Source organism: Canis lupus, chromosome 3, assembly GCF_011100685.1.
Source record: "Canis lupus familiaris isolate Mischka breed German Shepherd chromosome 3, alternate assembly UU_Cfam_GSD_1.0, whole genome shotgun sequence".
Classification (NCBI taxonomy): domain Eukaryota; kingdom Metazoa; phylum Chordata; class Mammalia; order Carnivora; family Canidae; genus Canis; species Canis lupus.
This window is the reverse complement of record NC_049224.1, coordinates 64,054,419-64,060,858: the sequence shown is the minus strand read 5'-3', so window position 1 is coordinate 64,060,858 and position 6,440 is coordinate 64,054,419. Positions and strand designations below refer to the sequence as shown.

General features: G+C 41.4%; 1 protein-coding gene across 9 annotated transcripts in view; it reads right to left on the bottom strand.

Moving 5' to 3' along the window:
• Positions 1-6,440, bottom strand: part of LDB2 (LIM domain binding 2) — a 375,134-nt gene that overhangs the window by 354,392 nt on the left and 14,302 nt on the right. The gene's annotated exons all lie outside the window — the stretch shown is intronic.

The window sequence follows — 6,440 nt, the reverse complement described above, 5'->3', positions numbered from 1 at the left end:
TAAACATCTACCTCCCTGTTACCAAGTCACAGAGAAATGAATGATTTTTGTTAGTGTCCCCAGGGAAAGCCTGGATTCAGATAGCCACACACATACATATTTAAATATAAAAGAGAACAGGTACAAGAAGCATTTTAAGTGGTTCCATCAAAGTCTGTGCATGCAATAAAAGGAACAAATTTAACCAATATTTATTGAGCTTCTATATTGTGTCAGACACTGCTTGGCAATCTTAGAGTAGTGAAGTGTCTATAGTTGTACCTGAAGAAGGAAAGGGGATGAAAGAAAACTGTAATGCCATACTTAAGGCTTATAGCGGAAAGGAAGACAGGCCAACAAAATGGCAAATGGGTTTAAGAGAATCACAAGAGCTTTTCAAAGATAAGAGGCACTTGAAAGAAAACAGGACCACTAATCACCAGGAAGAAACAGGGAAATAATGAGACTCAAAAATGAAGAAGAGAATGAACTCAATCTTTGCTTTAAAAAAAAAATGTAAAGAATGTCAAACCAACTGGTAAGTAATGAAGATATTGTGAAAGTAGAAGGTAATCAAAAGTAAGTTGGGCAAGGAGCTTGTGCTTATCCTCAGGGGAGGTGGATAAGGCTACAAAGGAGTTTGGCAGAACTGATAAACACAGAAGATGCTGGTATAGCTATTTCAAGTGGATTCTGGGAAACATTAAACTATACACTGATTTTGAGCTTGAGGACATAAGTACACACTGTTGATAAGACTAGGTAGAGATGAAACCCGAGAAGAGTTCCTACTCCTATCCCAGCCTAGAGACCTCTTCTACTCCACACCATCCACAGCCAATCCATCACACCAAGCACTGTCCCATCCATGCTCATCTGTCCCCTCTCCAGGTGACCCAATGCACTGTCATCTTTTCCTTGTCTTCTTGCATCTGCTATTAAGTCCTTCCAAAACATTCTCCACTCAGCAGCCTGAGTAATGTATATTATATCCACTTTTAAACCCCACCAAAAGGAGTACACTTCCCATTAGTAAGTTTTTTTTTTTAAGCCAAACTCCTTAACATGGTCCAATCACAGTCAAAAATGAAGTGGCCCCAGCATGTATCTTTAGCTTCAGATTGCATCTTACATCTCCTCCAGACAACCTGGCCCTCAACTACCACAGGACCTTAGCACCTGCTGTTCCTCTTTTAAAATGCCAACTTGGTGCTCTAAATCCCATTTTTCTAGTTAAATCTCTTTTGTTCTTTAAATTACAGCTAAAACTTCACTTTCTCAAAGAAGGCTTTCCTGATCTCTGCTTCCACCAACATAGATTTCTTTATGCTATGCTTTACAGAAATATGCTTGATTTCTCTGGTGCATTTATCACACTGTGTTATATAGTGCATTTTATCCATTATAACTATATGTTAATTAATATGATTATGTACTTGCTATATACCTTTCCTACTTGGTTGTATCCTACAAGAAAGGCCCATGTCTGTTTTTCTGTATCACTGTATGCTAAACACTTGGCCCCTACTCAACATAAATGCACTGAATGAGAGAATCAATAAGATTTTAAGGGATCTGCTCAAGAACATGCTATGGTTCCTATTATTACAGAGTCAAATCTAAACTCTTCAGCTAAATTTTCAAGTACCTCCCAAACCACACTGTTTTACAGCTGAAAAAACAAACATTTAGCAGAGAAAAGTGTGATGGTTCATTCTATGTGTTAACTTGACCAGGCCATGGAATACCAGATTATCTGGTTAAACATTATTTCTGGATGTGTTCGTGAAGCACTTCTAGAAAAGACTGGCATTTCATTTTTTTTAAGGTTTTATTTATTTATTCATGAGAGACGCAGAGAGAGAGGCAGAGACACAGGCAGAAGGAGAAGCAGGCTCCTCACAGGGAGCCAGATGTGGGACTCCAACCCGGATCCCGGGATCACACCCTGAGCCGAAGGCAGCCCCTCAACCGCTGAGCCACCCAGGGGCCCCAAAACTGGCATTTCAATTGGTAAACCGAATAAAGCAGATGCCCTCTGCAGTGTGAGTGGATATCATCCGATTGGTTGAGAGCCTGAATAGAACAAAAAGGCAGAGGAAGGCCTGATAGACTGCCTGACTCATTGAGCTAGAATAATGACCTTCTCCCACCTTCGGGGCTCCTGGTTCCCAAGCCTTCAGACCTCCAACTGGAATCTATGCAATCGGCCCTCCAGCTCTCCAGTCTTCAAACCACACCACCAGCTTTCCTGAATCCCCAGTTTGCAGATGACAGATCATGGGACTTCTCAGCCTCCATAATCAAATGAGCCAATACTTTATAATAATTAATGTCTTCCTAGATAGATAGAGATAAAGACAGAGACAGAGAGAGAGACATCCTAGTAGTTCTGTTTCTACGTAGAACTTTGAGTGGGCAGAGAAGGTAGGGTGTCTCCCTCAGAAACAAGAAGTAAATTAAACAAGTCCATGAAGCCCCATTCACACTGCATTCTGGGGACATGGTGATCAAGCATGGGATGGATGAGACTGGTACCGCTTTCAGATGTGCAATTGCCTTCACACCTGCAGAGACTTCTCTGAGCTGAGGTCAGCCACCCATATCCAATTCCAGCCCCTCATCTGTTTGCCTGGTGGCATCTTAGTCCTCTGTCCCTTCCAAATCGGATTCCCTTCTTCTTCCTCCAACAAATCCCAAGCCTATAATTCCTTATAGAACCAATTCAACACCAACCTCCTCCACAACACACAGCCCAAACACTCTACTGTAGTTATTGCATTATATGGCCAGAAGACAACTTAGCACTTCTTTAAAATGTTTCATGTGTTCAATCGATATTTAGTGACTATCAGACAGATTCCAGGTCCTGTATTAGATTCTGAATGATTAAGTTAAATAAAAACAGGCCTCCTTGTACAGTTGAGCAGTTTTCACACTGCAAAAAGACAGCTGGCCAAGAGAATAGGAAGAGGAGGCTGAAATCCAAAATATTTCACAAAGTCCTATGGAGCTTGTCCCTGCCAGGAAAACCAGAAAGCTTTCCCTTTGTAGGCTCACCTAGAGGGAGCACCTTTTACTAATTCACTTAAACATATCCTATAGGCTGCTATGCCTGGAAAGACAGACAAGCTTGTGCTGGGTGGAGTCTACAGTTACTTATGTTCAAAATTCCAAGCCTGCTACTTCTCTCATATTCTTCATTCAGTCTAAAGCATTTCTTCTGCACTTGGCTCTGCATTCTATAGCACTGACACAAAGATGAGCCAAGCGTGGTCCGTGACCTCAAGAAGGCCACAGTGATATGACATTCATAGTGATGTGACACTCACAGAGGATTCTCAGTGTACACAGGCTGGTTCCCACTTAGGAACTGAAGACAAAATCATCAACCAATGAAAAAGGCTCTTCCCGGTGTGACCACAGGCCTGTGTAACTTCTCTGGGCCTCAGTTTCTTCATCTGTAAAGTGGAGCACTATCTGGAGAGTCAGTAGAATTAAAGAGTGAAGATTAACCCTGAATTTGAGTGCAGCCACAGTGGGATTCTTGCTTGCTGTGAAACCCTGTGCTTATTACTAAACCTCTTAAAGCCTCTGTGTCCTTGCGGGAAAAATGGAGGTAATAATACTCCCTAGTAGTACTGTTATTAGTACCTAATAATATTACCAATACTACTATTGGTATGTGACTTAATTGAGACACTTAGCTATGAGATTGGCATGCAGCAAAACACTCAGTAAATGTTCACTGTGATTTCCATTGTTCCTGCTCTTGCATTCTGAGATTCTGCTTTACTCTTATTAAATCCCTGCCTTGGGATCCCTGGGTGGCTCAGTGGTTTAGCGCCTGCCTTTGGCCCAGGGCGCGATCCTGGAGACCCAGGATTGAATCCCACGTCGGGCTCCCGGTGCATGGAGCCTGCTTCTCCCTCTGCCTGTGTCTCTGCCTCTCTCTCTCTCTCTCTCTGTGTGTGACTATCATAAATAAACAAATAAAAGAAAAAAAGAAAAAAAAATAAATCCCTGCCTTCAGTTTTAGGGATTCCTAACCATTCAAGGTTTCACATGATCTTTTTCTTCCTCAATTTTTCTCAGCATTGTCTAACTAGATAACATAGCTGGAAGAGGTTTTTTTTGTTTTTGTTTTTGTTTTTTTAGATTCATTAAGTAACAACTTAGAAGTTTAGAAGTTTCATGAAAATTACTACAATCAGCATCGTGGTAAGGATGAAGTTTTCTACCCTACACACAAACAATATCTCAAGGCCAAGGAAAAACAAAAGGACTATTTTTGCTATATCTTGGCTTTTGAAGTAGGCTTAGAGAGGTTGCCTTCTTTCTCTCCCTCATCTGAGGTTTAGAGGGCCTCCTTGCAATCATCACTTTAATGCTGCAGCCATCACTTTAATGCTGCAGCCATCACTTTAATACTTCACGGCTTTATCTCCCTGGGTTTGGATGTTTAAGCAGCTTAATACCTCTAAAGATCACCAGATAAGCAGCATTGTCAAAAAGTTAGGAGTGCCCTAGATTAAAAATATGAATATTTGGGTCACAATTTACTACATATGATAAGCAACTTAGAGTGTGAAATGTGCACATGTATGGGTATGTGCACTTATGTGCATGTGCATATGTACGTGTGTGTGTGTCCCAATACTACTTTCTGCTAGGATGATGTCCATCCTCACTGCTCTCCACAGCCTAGTCTTGCCTATCAGAATTCTGGTCACCTTTCACCAAAAGTATCTATTTAGCCGGCTGTCTTCCCCACTAGGCGATGAGCATCCTGAGGGCAGGGCTTGCTTGTCATCCCCCATCACCAAGCACATAATAAAAAAGCTCAATAAGTTATTGAGATATGAATAAGCCATGCAATCCCACCATAGAAACTCCAGGGTGCCACAGTAAATGCTACTTCTTTAATAGTCTAGAATCAAAGCTGTCATAAAAGTAACAGCATTCTTTCGTCTCTCCTTTTCCCCTGCTTCCATTAAAAAAAAAAAAAAATCACAGGAAATATAGAATTAGGACTGGAAACCATTCCCCACCATTTTCTCCCCACCTCCCACTCTCCTGTTATACCATGAGTATCTGGTATCCCTTCAAGGAGGTCTCTGGAGACCTAGTAATACTATATATATGGTTAGGCTCTTTGGAAATACGATGGAGTGAATTAAGGCAGAGATTTCAGTTTCTAACTATAAGTGTCTTGACATATTTTCCTTACAGACAAATGCCTGGAAATATAATAAACTATATTTTAATATTTATTTATCTCAAATACAGTATTTTTTTCAACAGACAAATGCGAAGTTTTGAGTCCAGAAAAAAACAGGTTTAAATCACCATCCCAGCAAGCAGGTTTTAAAATAGTACACACAAGTGATCATTTCAAAGCAGTTTAATGCACTTAGCCAACAGGCATTAACAGTCTTTTCAGAATAACCTAACACCTTAAGCTTATTTTCTAGTCTTGGTTCAGATGAATTTTAACCTTTCTTAAAAAAAAAAAAAAAACCTGACAGTACAGGGCACCCACTGATCTCTGTAATTTCAGTACATCCTGCATTTGCATTTCGAAGTTCTTTTACGATGACCAGAAAAAACAATCCCCGAACCTTCTTTCATGTGCAGGTTTTAAGACAATGGTGCACAGAGCATTGGGAGAAGCATGGCTCTCCAGCTCCAGCCAGTTGGTGTGGAAAAGCAAGACGCTGTGACTCAGCAAGTTCCCTTCACCAATGAGGGTGGGAGAAAAAGAACAGGAGACTTGACAGGGAGTCAATAACACATTATTTAGCCTGATTTTATTTTTAATGTGGTAGCTTAAAAACAGAAGCAAACAGTCCATCTATTGGGAATCAGAGACTCTGGGACCAATGAGAGAACCTTGCCATTCACATCTCATCTACACCGGAGCTGTTGGGAGAGGATACAGGCTCAGGAAAAAAGAAAGATTTATCCAAAGCCATAGGCTCATGTTTAGAGAGAAGAGTTATGGGAAACCCACCCCTAAAATACACCAAGCCTGTGGACCTGTGACATCACATGAAGCACCATGTTGGGAAGGGAAGGGTCGCTACCAGATACCATCCCAATCTTGCCAATTTACCTCCATGGTCCCACTTAGTGTTCAAGATGTCCCTGATGTTGATGTAGTGTTGTTCTCAATCTGCCACTTTGGAAACTGAGTCTCTGAGACTCACGTTACATGTCCTGGATAGGGTAGGATTTCAACTCTGTCTTCTTTCTCCCCACTCTGCCTTTTCACTTGACTCACTGTCACATCACTATGGGGTCCTGGTGCCAGGCTGGCTACCATGTAAGGAGGTTTTTCCCAGAAGGCATAGGCCATTACTTCCGGTTTCCCGTTTCTGGCAAAGCAGGAAAAAAAGTCAGGCTGGAGACCCTGGGGACCCATCCTCTAAAAATGACTGCTAAAAGTTTCATGAACCACA